At 41.2% G+C, this 15,652-nt stretch overlaps 1 long non-coding RNA gene across 1 annotated transcript in view; it reads right to left on the bottom strand.

The window, feature by feature from the left end:
- The window catches only part of LOC130295014 (uncharacterized), a 226,952-nt gene that overhangs the window by 29,075 nt on the left and 182,225 nt on the right, over positions 1-15,652 (bottom strand). Inside the window, exon 3 of the long non-coding RNA XR_008848661.1 lies at positions 14,939-14,996. This is a non-coding gene — a long non-coding RNA (uncharacterized LOC130295014). The remainder of the gene's footprint in view (positions 1-14,938; positions 14,997-15,652) is intronic.

The following is a 15,652-nucleotide window of genomic DNA, read 5'->3' as shown; positions in this document are numbered from 1 at the left end:
AGGCAGACTTCCCCAGCAGGCACCACGTCACTGATGCCTGCTGGGGGGACTTCCGCCCTTAGTTCATCTACACAGGGTGCCTCCAGCTGTTTCACCACTACAACTCCCAGCTTGCCCGGACATCTATTGGCTGTCAGGGCATGCTGGGAATTGTAGTATTGAAACAGCTGGAGGCATCCTGTGTAGATAAACTATTAGATAGTTACATGCGGCACTAGCCCGTCCCCTCCGTCTCCCTCCCCCACGCCACACCCCATTCCCTCCATCACAAACCCCCCCCGCATACCCCGTTCCCTCCATCACAAACCCCCCTCCCGCATACCCCGTTCCCTCATTACACTTACTGCAGAGTCCGGCAGCGGGCGTGCAGGGACAGCGGCGGCGACAGAGGCGATGTGCAGGAGGAGTGGCCTCCCAGCCAGTGGCCGGGGAGCCAATGTGCTCGCTCCCTGCCTGTCTGATTGACAGGCAGGGAGTGAGCGCAGGCTGAATGAAAAAGGACCGATGCCCGGCCGCATCAGTCCTTTTTCAGGCGTGACGTCATGCCAGGCTGCAGCCGGCCACTAGGAGGGAGACCCCTAGTGGCCGGTTTTCAAATGTAAATTAAAGCATTTTAATAAAAAAATAAAATAAAAAAAAAGTATATTAGAGATATGTTGTAGTACATAAGTACTACAACATATCAAAAAATAAAGTTGGTGACAGTGCCCATTTAAGCGGCCAATAAATGACAAAAATAAAACAAGACAAGACAAGGAAATAATTCTACCGTTGTACATATCACTAGTCAGACCACACACAGAATACTGTATACAGTACTGGGCACCAGTGTACAAGAAAGATATAGTGGAGCTGGGGAGGGTTCGAAGACGGGCAACCAGGGTAATACGTGGAATGGGAGGTCTACAGTACCCAGAAAGATTATCAGAATTAGGGTTATTTAGTTTAGAAAAAAGAAGGCTTAGGGGAGACCTAATAACTATGTATAAATATATCAGGGGACCTTACAGAGATCTCTCCCATGATCTATTTGTACCCAGGACTGTATCTATAACAAGGGGGCATACTCTACGTTTAGAGGAAAGAAGGTTTCTACAACAGCACAGACGGGGTTCTTTACTGTAAGAGCAGTGAGACTGTGGAATTCTCTGCTAGAGGAGGTGGTCATGGTGAACTCTGTAAAAGAATTTAAAAGGGGTCTGGATGCATTTTTGGAGAGTAAAAACATTACAGGTTATGGATTCTAGATCTATATCAACTCAGTAGGGACTCATTAGGGTTATAGGTTGAACTTGATGGACTCCGGTCTTTTTTTGACCTTATGAACTATGTTACTATGTTACTACATTAGTTAAACTCCCCCATTCCCCATAGGTATAGGCAGAGTTACCCCCCCTTTCCCCATAGGTATGAGCAGAGTTACCCCCCCCCCATTCCTCATAGGTATAGGCAAAGTTAGCCCTCTTCCCGATTGGTATAGGCAGTTACCCCCCCTCTTTCCCATAGGTATAGGCAGAGTTACCCCCCCTTTCCCCATAGGTATAGGCAGAGTTACTCTACCTTTCCCCATAGGTATAGGCAGTGTTACCCCCCTTTACACATAAATATAGGCAGTTACCCCCCTTTCCTCCCCTTTCCCAATAGGTATAGGCAGTTACCCACCCCCCTCTTCCCCATAGGTATAGGCAGAGTTACCCCCCCCCCCTCTTCCCCATAGGTATAGGCAGAGTTACCCCCACCTTCCCCAGAGGTATAGGCAGAGTTGTCCTCCGCTTTCCCCATAGGTATAGGCAGAGTTACCCCTCCTTTCCTCCCCTTTTCCCATAGGTATAGGCAGTTACCCCCTCCCCTCCCCCTTTCCCCATAAGTATAGGCAGAGTTACCCACCCCCCTCTTCCCCATTTGTATAGGTAGAGTTACCCCCCCCCCTTTCCCCATAGGTATAGGCAGAGTTACCCCCCCTTTCCCCATAGGTATAGGCAGCGTTACCACCCCTTTATACATAAATATAGGCAGTTACCCCCCTTTCCTCCCCTTTCCCAATAGGTATAGGCAGTTACCCACCCCCCTCGTCCCCATAGGTATAGGCAGAGTTACCCCCCCCTCTTCCCCATAGGTATAGGCAGAGTTACCCCCACCTTTCCCAGAGGTATAGGCAGAGTTACCCTCCGCTTTCCCCATAGGTATAGGCAGAGTTACCCCCCCCTTTCCTCCCCTTTCCCCATAGGTATAGGCAGTTACCCCTCCCCCTTTCCCCATAAGTATAGGCAGAGTTACCCACCCCCTCTTCCCCATAGGTATAGGTAGAGTTACCCCCTCCCTCTTCCCCATAGGTATAGGCAGAGTTACCCCCCTCCTCCCTCTTCCCCATAGGCAGAGTTACCCCCCCTTCCTCATAGGTATAGGAAGAGTTACCCCCCTCTTCCCCATAGGTATAGGCAGAGTTACCCCCCTTTTCCCCATAGGTATAGGCAGAGTTACCCACTCACTTTTCCCCATAGGTATAGGCAGAGTTACCCCCTCCCCCCCAGAGGCAGAGTTAAAAAATAATTATGCTCACCTGATGTCCCACACAGCGAACTCCTCAGCAGCAGGGACCCGCATCTTCTCCCCTCCACAGTACAGGTGCCGATGAGTGACGTCATCGGCGCCTGTACTGCGTGCTGTGTGGGGGCGGAGGTCACGTCTCCTCTGTGTAAGCTGCAGATGTGAGTCAGACAGAGGGGACGCCTTCTCCTGTATGTGCGTGTATTGCACATACCGGAGAAGGCAGCGCTGTCTGCTGGGGATCTGGGACGAGTGTCCCGGATCCTCGGTAGCAGTGGCGGTGGGCCCTTAACCTGGGCGGGCCCTCGGACGACGTCCGATTGGACCAGCCGGTCAGTTCCCCCCTGGATGTGCTTTACCAAAAAGCTATATCTTGGTCTCCTCTGTCCACAAGATGTTTTCCCAGAAGGATTTTGGCTTACTCAAGTTCATGTTCAAGTTCAAGTTTTGGGGTCTTCCAATTCTACGCAGTGCACTTTTCAGTAAAAATGACACCATATGTTTATTCTGTAGGTCCATACGGTTACAATGATACCCAATTTATATAGGTTTTTCTTTATTTCACTACTTTAAAAAAAACTATAACTACATGCACCAAAATTAGTATGTTTAAAATTGTCCTCTTCTGACCCCTATAACTTTTTTATTTTTCCGTATCTGGGGTGATATGAGGGCTCATATTTTGTGCTATGATCTGAAGTTTTTATCTGTACCATTTTTGTTTTGAAGGGACTTTTTGATCAATTTAAAATTTTTTTTTAGAGTATACAAAGTGACCAAAAATACGCAATTTTGGACTTTGGTATATTTTTTTACGTATACGCCATTGACCGTGTGGTTTAATTAACATTATATTTTTATAGATCGGACATTTATGCATGCGGCGATACCACGTATATTTATTTTTATTATGTGTTTATATTTTTTATATGGAATTTGGGAAAAGGGGTTGATTTGAACTTTTAATAAGGGGTTAATGTGTGTTTTTTTTAAAACTTTTATCAAACTTCTATTTTACACTTTATTAGTCCCCTTAGGGGACTTTTAGGAGGAATCATTAGATTCCTCAAACAGATCAATGTGTTTCAAAGAACCACATTGATCTGTGTGATCTGCGCTCCATTGAAGTCCTGACAGGCTTTATCAATGGGAGAGCCGGGACAGCCGCAGCAGCAGAGGTGAGCCCTCTGGCTACCTTCACAGTGGATCGCCTCCCCTGTGATCATGTTGCTGGGGGGCGATCCACCCTACTGGACCACCAGGGAGTGTTCACAACTTCCTTTAGACGCCGCTGTCAACTTTGACAGCAGCGATCTAAAGGCTTAATAACCGGCTGCGGCAATTGGCTATTAACGCCGGCCCCCCAGCTACAAGAATCAGCTGGGTGTCGGCCTGTATTACGCGGGATCGAGTCGGGAGCCCAAGTCATACAATGGTTAAGGGCACATGGACGAGTATATATATTGATTATGTATGATGAAATCAACTTACCAAAGTTTACAGAAGAAATCCTAGCGCACGTGGGGCCACTGTGCAGGTAGTCAATCTAAATTAAGAAAGTAGTCCAGCGCTAGCAGGAGTATTGGTATAAAAAACCTTCATCTTTATTGCAAATGCAGTAAAATCAGCAAAATAGCAAATGCAGGTACCAAATGCAGGAATATAATTTTATTCCTGCACTTGTTACCTGTATTTGCTATTTTGCTGATTTTACGGCATTGGTAACAAAGATGAAGCTTTTTATTCTAATACTCCTGCTAGCGCTGGACTACTTTCTTAATATATATTATATGCAAGTTGCTGCAGAACACTTGAGGTGAAAAAAAATAAAGCTTTTATTCCAATCCAAAAATGTGTAGAAAATGCAACGTTTCAGCTGCCCATGCAGCCTTTCTCAAGCATAGGTACAAGTGACCAACTTAGTGGTATATAACTTGTGTAGTTCAATAAACAATCACAATTAATCAAACAATCTTGCATAAAAGGTGTAAACGTGGCAAAATAACAGTGTACATTATGAAGAGAGCATAATATGAAGTGCACAGTTAAGGATACTGATACATAAATTCACATCCTACAGTATCATCATTATTGAGATATACAAAATCCAAACAATTTTACTTGTAAAAGGTCACAAATGTACTGTCATATCTGGGGGACACAAAAACAAGGTTGTTTTACAATCTACACTTTCAAGCTCTATAAATTTGTTGTGTCACTGTGAAATCTACATTCAACCCATAGGGTTGTAAATTTTGAAGCTCAAATATCCATTTTAGTTGAAGACATCTCAGTTTACTATTTCTATCATTACCCCATTTTAATGGTGGGACATGGTCCAATAGAATGAATTTTAGATCTCTCTCGTTATGTTTTGCTTCCACGAAATGTCTAGACACTGGAAGGTGTAGTCTACCCTTTTGTGGTCTATGCCTTGATGTGCCTGTCCCATCTCCTGTATGTGGGAGAGACAACGTGGGACACTAAAGCTAGACTTAATCAACATCGGTATTCGATTTGTAAGGGTAGACTAGATATTCCATTGGATCATGTCCCGCCATTAAAACGGGGTGGTGATAGAAATAATAAACTGAGATGTATTGAGCTAAAATGGATATTTGAGCTTCAAACTTTACAATCCTATGGGTTGAATGTAGATTTCACAGTGACACCACAAATTTATAGAGCTTGAAAGTGTTGATTGTAAAACAACCTTGATTTTGTGTCCCCCAGATATGACAATACATTTGTGACCTTTTACAAGTAAAATTGTTTTGACATTGTCTTTCTTTTCCTTCTTTTTTTCAGGTGGGCATTGGTGTGCACAGTTGCACTTTGTATTCTCTACATCACAATTTCCCAGTTGATATATATATATATATATATACATATATATATATAAATATGGCAGATTCATTTATTGTTAGTGGAGGATAGAGAGTGCCAACTAACCGTTAATACATCTTTTATATTTGTCATAATTATTCTTGGTCCTTATACCTAGACTCTTTATGTAATTTTTCTGCAATAAACATACTTCTATATACCGTATGTTGTTTTCCTTTTTATTTATTTTCATTTTCATGATTTCATTTTTTTAAATTATTTTATTTATTTTTTGATTATTATTTATTATTTTTTATTTGTGATTCTTTATTCCTTTATTTGTTGGGTTATTTCTATTTTTTATTTTTATTTTGCCCTATATTTTTTTATAACCCAATAAGTAGCCTTTAAATGTTTTTTTTCATGAATTTCCCCAGCCTGCATGATGTGGGATTCACGGTGAGCACCCCCACTTGATAGCTAATGTGCCTACCTGGTCAATGGTGTTCCCCAACCTGGTAGAGGGACCTGAAGAAATCCTGGGTATCCTCTCCAGGTAGTCAACAGTTGGACATGATGCTCATGACACTGTGGGGTTGGGGGTCCTACCGTGACAGGAGAATAAGAGTGGGATATGATGTGCTCCACGGTGAATGTACACTGTGATGTGTGGGGATAGGGATTTGTTATACAATTTATTATTATCCATACTCTAGAAATCATTGATTTTGCCCCTAGATTTATTTTATTTATTTATTTATTTATTTTTTATTCATTTTTTTCATTTATTTGTTTCTTTCACTATTTGCCCCCTTTATTTGTTTCTTTCATTATTAATTCTTATTATTTGCTATAATATACTCTATAATGTTTTTCTTTGTTAATTCCCTTCTACTTTTATAAACTTCTCTGAGGGTGTGTGGATCAATCTGAACGATCGAGATCCTTCTGGTGTAAGATTACATTGACCTGGGGGAATCTCTGGGTTTCCCATTACAAATATGGCCACTGATTACATAGTTAAAGGGGTATTCCAGGAAAAAACTTTTTTTTATATCAACTGGCTCCAGAAATTTAAACAGATTTGTAAATTACTTGTATTAAAAAATCTGAATCCTTTCAATAATTATCAGCTGCTGAAGTTGAGTTGTTGTTTTCTGTCTGGCAACAGTGCTCTCTGCTGACATCTCTGCTTGTCTCGGGAACTGCACAGAGTAGAAGAGGATTGCTATGGGGATTTGCTTCTAAACTGGGCGGTTCAGGAGACACGTGTCATCAGAGAGCATTTAGACAGAAAAGAACAACTCAACTTCAGCAGCTCATAAGTACTGAAAGGATTAAGATTTTTTAATAGAAGTCATTTACAAATCTGTTTAACTTTCTGGAGCCAATTGATATATATATATATATATATATATATATATATATATATATATAAAAAGTTTTTTCATGGATAACCCCTTTAACATACTGCACATCCGCAAGCGTGTCAGTGGCGCGTGGGGTCACGTGACCCCGACGTTGCTGCTACGGATTGGTACACTAACTATCTCCATGTTGTGATGTCATCGGCATGCGCAACATACACACGCTGGCACGATCTATCTACGGTATAGCTACTGCACATGTGGATTTATTTGCATTGGTAAGTGCAACCGTTGCCGCCCCCGCCGCTGATTGATGTCTGTATTATCACTTGCACCTGCACTTTGAGCGTATTTTAGGATTTTGTATATCTCAATAATGATGATACTATAGGATGTGCATTTATGTATCAGTATCCTTAATTGTGCACTTTATATTATGCTCTCATCTTAATGTACACTGTTATTTTGCCACGTTTACACCTTTTTATGCAAGATTGTTTGATTAATTGTGATTATTTATTGAACTACATAAGTTATATACCACTAAGTTGGTCACTTGTACCTATGCTTGAGAAAGGCTGCATGGGCAGCTGAAACGTTGAATTTTCTACACATTTTTGGATTGGAATAAAAGCAAATTTTTTTCTCCTCAAGTGTGCTGCAGCAACTTGCTTTTATGGATTTATCTTAAAGCCTTTGACCTGGGCTATTGCCGCTTGCACCTGTACATTCAATCTGTGAAGTGCTGTTCTACCTCTACCTTTGCTATATATATATGTATATATATATATATATATATATATATATATATATATATACTAGCTGAGTACCTGGCGTTGCCCGCGTTTTTCCTTCCTAATCCTTGTTGAGGAGGAAAATCAACAAAGGAGGAAGCTTTTGACTTCATATCCCATTCTCATATATTGTTGTTATACCCAAACCCATATCCTGTCCCCATATCCCATCCTCATATATCAACCTCATATCCCATCTTCATATCCTGACCTCATATCCCATCCTTATATCCCATCCTCATATCTCGACCTCATATCCCGACCTCGTATCCAATCCTAATATCCCGTCCTCCTATCTTGACCTTGTATCCCATCCTCGTATCCCTTCCTCATATCCCGACCTCCTATCTCAACCTCATATCCTGTACTCATATCCAGTCCTCATATCCTGACCTCCTATGCCTTCTATTTCGACCTCATATCCCGTCTTTATATCCCGACCTCATACCCCATCCTCATATCCCAACCTTATATCCCGTCTTCATATCCCGTCTTCATATCCCGTCCTCATATCCCATCCTCATATCCTGTCCTAATATCCCATCCTCATATCCTGTCCTCCTATCTCGTCCTCCAATCCCGACCTCATATCCCAACCACATATCCCATCCTCATATGCTGTCCTCATATCCCGTCCTTATGTTCCATCCTCATATCCTGTCCTCAGGTGGGACTGATTTGTGATGAAGATATTTTAAGCTGAAAATAGAAGGGGACATGGCTTTGTGGGACTGGGTATGATTTGCAAGCCAGACCAATGCACAAAAAGGGTAGATAATAAAAGGGGTGGGGCTTAATCAGTGGGCATGTCTTTGTGAGATGGGGTGTGGCTTGCAAGCCAGACTGACACATTCACCAGGAGATACAGAATGGAGCTTGTGGAGTAAGGTACTGGAAGTCCCATATACTTGCATGGGACTTGAAACAAAAACCCATCTTTTATATAAGGGTGTAGGTAAGGGATAATTTAACTATAATATATATTTTTATTTGACATATAAGTAATATGTGTCAAATAAAAATATATATTATTGAAATATCTCCAGCCGTACGGAAGTTATGTGGAAACATACATTTCCCATAGATTTGCATGGGACTTTAAACAAAAACCACGACCCTCACAGATGGGGGTAGTTAAGGGTTAAATTAACTATCCTATATTTTTAGTGGACATATAAGTAACATGTGACCAAGTATTATCGAAATATCTCCAGCCGTTTGGAAGTTATGCAGTAACATACATTTCCCATAGACTTGTATGGGACTTTAAACAAAAACCCCAACCCTGGCAAATGGGGGTGAGTAAGGGTTAAATCACCTATCCTATGTTTGTTGTTGACATATAAGTAACGTGTGCCAAGTTTCATGTTAATATCTTTAGCCATGATGCTGGAACATACACACACACACACATACACACAGTGGGGGACATGTATCAAAGATTTTTACCCCTGTTTTGCGTAAAAAAATTTGCGCAAAATTTTGCACAAGCTGTTTTTTTGCGTACATTCTGGTGGAGCATTTCCTCCAGATGTGTAGGTTTCGGTGTACCTTGGAGTGACATATTTTGTACACACAAATTTAATAACTGAGTACATTTCATTTACCCGCAGAAATATTGCGCAATGACCATATTTTTAACGCAAATATAAGCCATCTTGGACTGCAAGTAGCAAGATGCTCTAAATCATCAATTTCATTTTTCAAAGAGTGGAGGTATGAGGAGATTACTATATTTGCCCGCAATTTATGAAACTCATTGCGCTTGATTGATAAATTTAGCGCTTCTGCACATAAGTTAGAATTCGGCAAAAGGGGGTAAACTGCTTCTACCATACACAAATAATGATACATGTCCCCCATTGAGTCTTATATATAGAGATAACAGGTTGTTAGTGTACATTATGATCATAAAGTGCAAGCCTGCTAGCCAAATCACGGCCACCTGTATATAGTGGGTCCCTAATGTCCCTAGTATAAAATGGCATTGCACTAGGCCATAACCATCACCACCCATAGGGGGAACAGCCCAGTGTCAGAGCAGCCCCAATGCTGCACAATCAAGCCCCAGGCTCTGGGTCGCACCACCCCACAGACATGGATTCACGTCACGTAATCACTGACTACTTTTGAGCCCTAGGTTGGGTTCTCATGTAGCCAATATTGCACTGACATTAAGGTTAATGCAGTTTTTAATTTAACATTGGCTCAAGCTGTTTGATGCTGCAATGACTTGCAAAATGTGAAAACCTCGCCATTCTACAGTCATCGCTGTAGGGATGAGTCGATCCATCACCATTTGAAGAGGGAAGAGTCATATTTTTATATACAACATATTGAGGCGCACGTAATGTATGGTATAACTTTATACTACTTTATCAAAATAAAAACATGCTAACAAAACACAATTTTTTTGCTGTCATATTCTAAAGAGCAAGACATTTTTATTTTCCTGTTGATGATGTGAGATTTGTTTATTATTGTGGGCTCTTCTGTAGTTTTCATTGGCACCATTTTGGGGTACATATGACTTTTTGATTCTGTTTATTTTTTATTTTTTTGTGATACACAATGAACAAGAATGATGGCATTGTTTTCTGTAAACTATGTCAGATATACAATGTAATTGTATAGTTCCTTATAGCTTTTTTTTTTTATATAGGAATTACAGGCCTTGTACAGTTCTGTGGTATTCCATGGTAAATATACACAACGTGGACAGGAGGTTGGTGATTAACTATTAATTTTCCCCCAAAAAACTAGAAAGATTTCTAGTAGTATAAAGCCAGTATACTTTAAAGGGGTATTCCAGGAAAAAACTTTTTTTTTTATATATCAACTGGCTCCAGAAAGTTGAACAGATTTGTAAATTACTTCTATTAAAAAAAATCTTAATCCTTCCAGTAGTTATGAGCTGCTGAAGTTAAGTTGTTCTTTTCTGTCTGACATTAATGCTCTCTGCTGACAGCTCTGCTTGTCTCAGGAACTGTCCAGAGTAGAAGCAAATCCCCATAGCAAACTTCTAATGCTTCGGACAGTTCCTGAGACAAGTAGTGGTGTCAGCAGAGAGCACTGTTGTCAGAAAGAAAAGAACAACTCAACTTCAGTAGCTGAATAGAAGTAATTTACAAATCTGTTTAACTTTCTGGAGCCAGTTGATATATAAAAAAAAAAAAAAAAGTTTTTCCCTGGAATACCCCTTTAAGGACACACCTTACCCACCTTATTCCTATATTAAAGGGGTACACCGGTGGAAAACTTTTTTTTCTTATATCAACTGGTGCCAGATTTGTAAATTACTTCTATTAAAAAATCTTAATCCTTCCAGTACTTATTAGCTGCTGAATACTACAGAGGAAATAATTTTCTTTTTGGAACACAGAGCTCTCTGCTGACATCATGAGCACAGTGCTCTCTGCTGACATCTCTGTCCATTTTAAGAACTGTCCAGAGTAGGAGAAAATCCCCATAGCAAACATATGCTGCTCTGGACAGTTCCTAAAATGGACAGAGATGTCAGCAGAGAGCACTGTGCTCGTGATGTCAGCAGAGAGCACTGTGTTCCAAAAAGAAAATAATTTCCTCTGTAGTATTCAGCAGCTAATAAGTACTGGAAGGATTAAGATTTTTTAATAGAAGTAATTTACAAATCTGTTTAACTTTCTGGCACCAGCTGATTTAAAAAATAAAAAAAGTTTCCATCGGAGTACCCCTTTAAGTCTTGGGCCTCATGCGCACTCCATTGTCATATATAAGGCTCTGTATAAAGAAGCTCTAGGCACTTTAGGTAATGCCATGTGACTCCTCTGTATAACACCATATTGTTAAGGACAAATAACTCCCTAATAGAATGCAGTCAAGCATGTCTTGATAAAATCAGAGGCATCCAGACATCCAGTGGAAGTCTAGGGTGTTGTATTATAAATATACCTATGTACATTAACCCTTAAATGAAAATGTCAGCTATTGAGATTCAAATTTTAAAATGGAAAGCTAAATCAACACTAAATCAGTTAAATCTTATATATATATACTGTATTTTTCGCCCTATAGGACGCACCGGCGTATAAGACGCACCCTATTTTTAGGTGCAAAATCTAAAAAATTTAAGATTTTGAACCCAATAGTGGTCTTCAACCTACGGACCTCCAGATGTTGCAAAACTACAACTCCCAGCATGCCCGGACAGCCGTTGGCTGTCCGGGCATGCTGGGAGTTGTAATTTTGCAACATCTGGAGGTCCGCAGATTGAAGACCACTGCATAGGAGGTAATACTCACGTGTCCCCGCCGCTCCGGACCTGTCACCGCTGCCCTGGATGTCGCTCCATCGCTGTCGCCGTGTCCCCGTCGCTCCGGAAGTCTCTGCTGCCGGCCGGGTATCCTCGCTTTCCGTCGCCGTCATCACATCGTTGCGCACGCCGACTCACGTACGCGACGACGTGATGACGAGGAAGGAGAGCGCCGGCCATACAGGGGATCCCTGAACGGAGAAGACACCGAGGAGGCAGGTAAGGTCCCCCCCGGTGTCCTGTAAGCACTAACCCGGCTATTCAGTCGGGCTGTTCGGGACCGCCGCGGTGAAATCGCGGCGGTCCCGAACAGCCCGGCTGCACAGCCGGGTTAGTGTCCCGTTCCCTTCAAACGCGGGAGTCAGCTTTGATCGCCGCGTCTGAAGGGTTAATACAGGGCATCACCGCGATCGGTGATGTCCTGTATTTGCCGCGGGTCCCGGCCGTTGATGGCCGCAGGGACCGCCGCGATGGCGGTGTATTCGCCATATAAGACGCACCGACTTTTTCCCCCCAGTTTTGGGGAAGAAAAAGTGCGTCTTATACGGCGAAAAATACGGTAATATAATTATGTACACAGCCAACCAAACTAGCATTTAAAAGGTTGCTTTTTTGCAATTCAAACCTGCCATTGCTATACTTTTTGCACCTTGAAGTCACATGTACTGATTCCTATACGCGCACTGGCCATTAAAATAAGAGACTTTTCCTTGGAAGGACACTGGAGTAGGTCAAGAATACTCACAGCAACAAAAAAAAAACAATTATGAAAGCTTAATTTCAAAGCTAGGAAACTAAATAAGTATCCTGAATTATTGAAATTTTGATGCACAACTTTAAATCTGCTCACATTTCCTGGATAACAGAGGGTTAATTAAACTTGTCTCTCCCTCACTGGCAAGTTTCACACCATGGTTGGGTCAGCCAAGAAGGAGAGGAAACACAAAAGCAGCAAAATGATTCATTCTACCTGCTTTTCCCATGAGTGATCACCTGCTGCAGGGGTCATGAATAGCAGGTAGCTCACTCAATCTCCATCTCTGAGAGGCTCATTTGTTTTGGTGACAGCTGAGTGACAAGAACTGAAACCTGAGCCGGCAACTTTGCCTGATGTGCGGATAAAACCCTGGATGTTCCCTCAAACATTTCAGGAAATGAAAGTTGTAATGCGATCCCTTTGCGCCAACAACTCCCCCAGTAAGCACAAAGGCTCAAAGGAACCAACTCAGATTAAATTCAGCCCAGAGATGATGGAGAGAAAATAGAGATCAGGCTGAAAAAGCTGGGGCTGGCAGACTTCTCCTTAACACTTATTGGAAATGTCTGTCTAAGCATGGATTTAAAAAGGTCAACATTTTCACAAGTGCGTAAGTGCCTGCACCTAAAAATAACATCTTTCTTTAGTAATTACAGTAGATGAGAATGGCGAGGGCTGTGTTATGTGCTGGATCCCCTCCCTGTATACAACCTGCTTCAGAAATGAAAAAGTACCCCAGCATCTCCGTATGCGGTTTTGTGACCGGACCTAAAACCGTAGTATACTACGGTTTTAGGTCCGGTCCAAAACCGCATACGGGTCAAAACTGAGCAGACCGGAGTCACCGTTTGACTCCGGTCGGCTCATTAAAGGGTACCTTTCATCAAAAAAACTTTTGATATATTATAGATTAATGTATGCAGAATAACTTTCCAATAGCATGTTAATAAAAAATATGCTTCTTTCTATTTAATTTTCCACTTTGAAAAAATGACCACTAGGGGTCTCCCTACCAGTCCTTTTTTTATAGATTTCAGACTCATGCAGGAGTCCTAAATCTCAGACTGAAGCCGGGACACAGACAAACTCAGCACTGCTCCTTGCCAGGGAGAAGTGTTGAGCTTATCTGTGTTCCGGCTTCAGTCTGAGATTTAGGACTCCTGCATGAGTCTGAAATCTATAAAAAAGGACTGGTAGGGAGACCCCTAGTGGTCATTTTTTCAAAGTGGAAAATTAAATAGAAAGAAGCATATTTTTTAATAACATGCTATTGGAAAGTTATTCTGCATACATTAATCTATAATATATCAAAAGTTTTTTTGATGAAAGGTACCCTTTAAAGTAAATGGAGTCATGGGCTGATTCGGCTGGGGTACGGGAGCGCCCGGTTTGCCCCTCCCCCTGCCGGATCCGGCACCCGTATGTACAAAACGGGCTGTGAATGCAGCCTTAGCTTGGATCCTATGTGGCGATTTTTTTTCCCAATAGCTTCTAAAACCAGTTCTTTCTTTGATGCTCCTTATTCCTCAAACTCTTGCGTCATAGATGTTAGACCTTAGCTATGTGCACAGAGCCTGTACAACAACACTGTTGTCCCAATGGTTCCATACTACTCTATGCGCTGCATTATTATTATGTTCCATATGGCATTTTAATACTGCAGTAGTTTCTTCAGAAGGCAGAATACCTCTACAATTCAATATCTGATGGGACATGCTACATTGAGTCAGAAAGACAAAGCCTTCATATGACTTGATATGAATGAGAGGCACGGTACTGACCATTGAATTCTGTAGGTACTGTACTACAGCTCAGTAATACACCTGGGTGCATTAGACATGAGACGGCTGTATGGTAGCCTATTCCATAAATGTTTCTATAGATTGGTAAATATAACAGATATGTTCCCTATAATATCCCTGAGCCAATCACTGGCTGAGGTAGGTCACCATTGTCACCAATGATTGAGCAGCGACTTCCTTGTGTTAAGACAGAGACTAGGAAATAGTAAGGTGCAAGGGTTACATGATGTTGTAACGGCATCAGTGTTCGATTGCTTATATCTGGTATGAACATTAGGGAATTTCTTAAACTCAATAGACAGAAGCCGTTTGCTCAATAAATCCAAACATTTCTTATATGTCTTGCAAATTGTCTACTGACTACTAAAACCAGAACCATATGTAACATAAGTTACACATATCCTCTGGTAGGGATGGCGGAAAGAAGATGAAGAAGATGGTTCTTCTGCCAGACAGAGCCCCTTACTCCTTTTTCCAAAGCACACATAAACATTTACATGTATTTTATACATATAGGGCAATAATACAGTAATAAAAGTAAATACTGCACTCACCGCTGTTGTTTTTCTATTGAAAGAACAAAAATCTGAATAGCCGTACTCAGGAATTAATCTGATAATAGAAAATATATTTATACAATTAATACTGGATTTGGCAAACAAAATTACATTTTATGAATTGGAACTGGTTTCTGTTTACAGCTCCTATGCACAACTATTTATTTCCATGGTAAAAAAAGAAACCCTGTGTCATCCGATTCTAAAGTCATACTACCTTCCATCTGACCATCTGTATTATCCTAACATATATTTATTAAATTAACTAAAAGAAGGGACAGATGGAAGCAAGTATGAGTGCAGGAGTAGACTACACAGAGGTTGTTTGTTGTCTGTTACCATAAAAAAGCACAGGTCTCTATAGGAGCCATATGCACAAAATTGTAGGAAATAACCGATAAAGGCTATTTACAAAGTTGCTACATTTTAGATGCACCGGAGTAATAGAATAATGGTTATAAAGCTGAACATAGCGTTTACATATATTGGCCCTGATTTATGTGTGAGAAAAAACCTGGAGAGATTTTGCCACAGCAACCAATCACAGCTCAGCTTTCACTTTACCAGAGCTTATTAAGATTTGAAATCTGAGCTGTCCATTCACAATGACCTATTGCAACTGTATTTAAAAAGCTTTTCCTACAAAAAACATGAATAATTTATTCACAAAATAGGTGATAAATGTATAATTTCGGAAGGTTCTACTGCTAG

This window comes from Hyla sarda, chromosome 11, assembly GCF_029499605.1.
Source record: "Hyla sarda isolate aHylSar1 chromosome 11, aHylSar1.hap1, whole genome shotgun sequence".
Taxonomy (NCBI): domain Eukaryota; kingdom Metazoa; phylum Chordata; class Amphibia; order Anura; family Hylidae; genus Hyla; species Hyla sarda.
The sequence above is the reverse complement of the archived record's forward strand: the minus strand, read 5'-3'. Positions and strand labels throughout refer to the sequence as shown.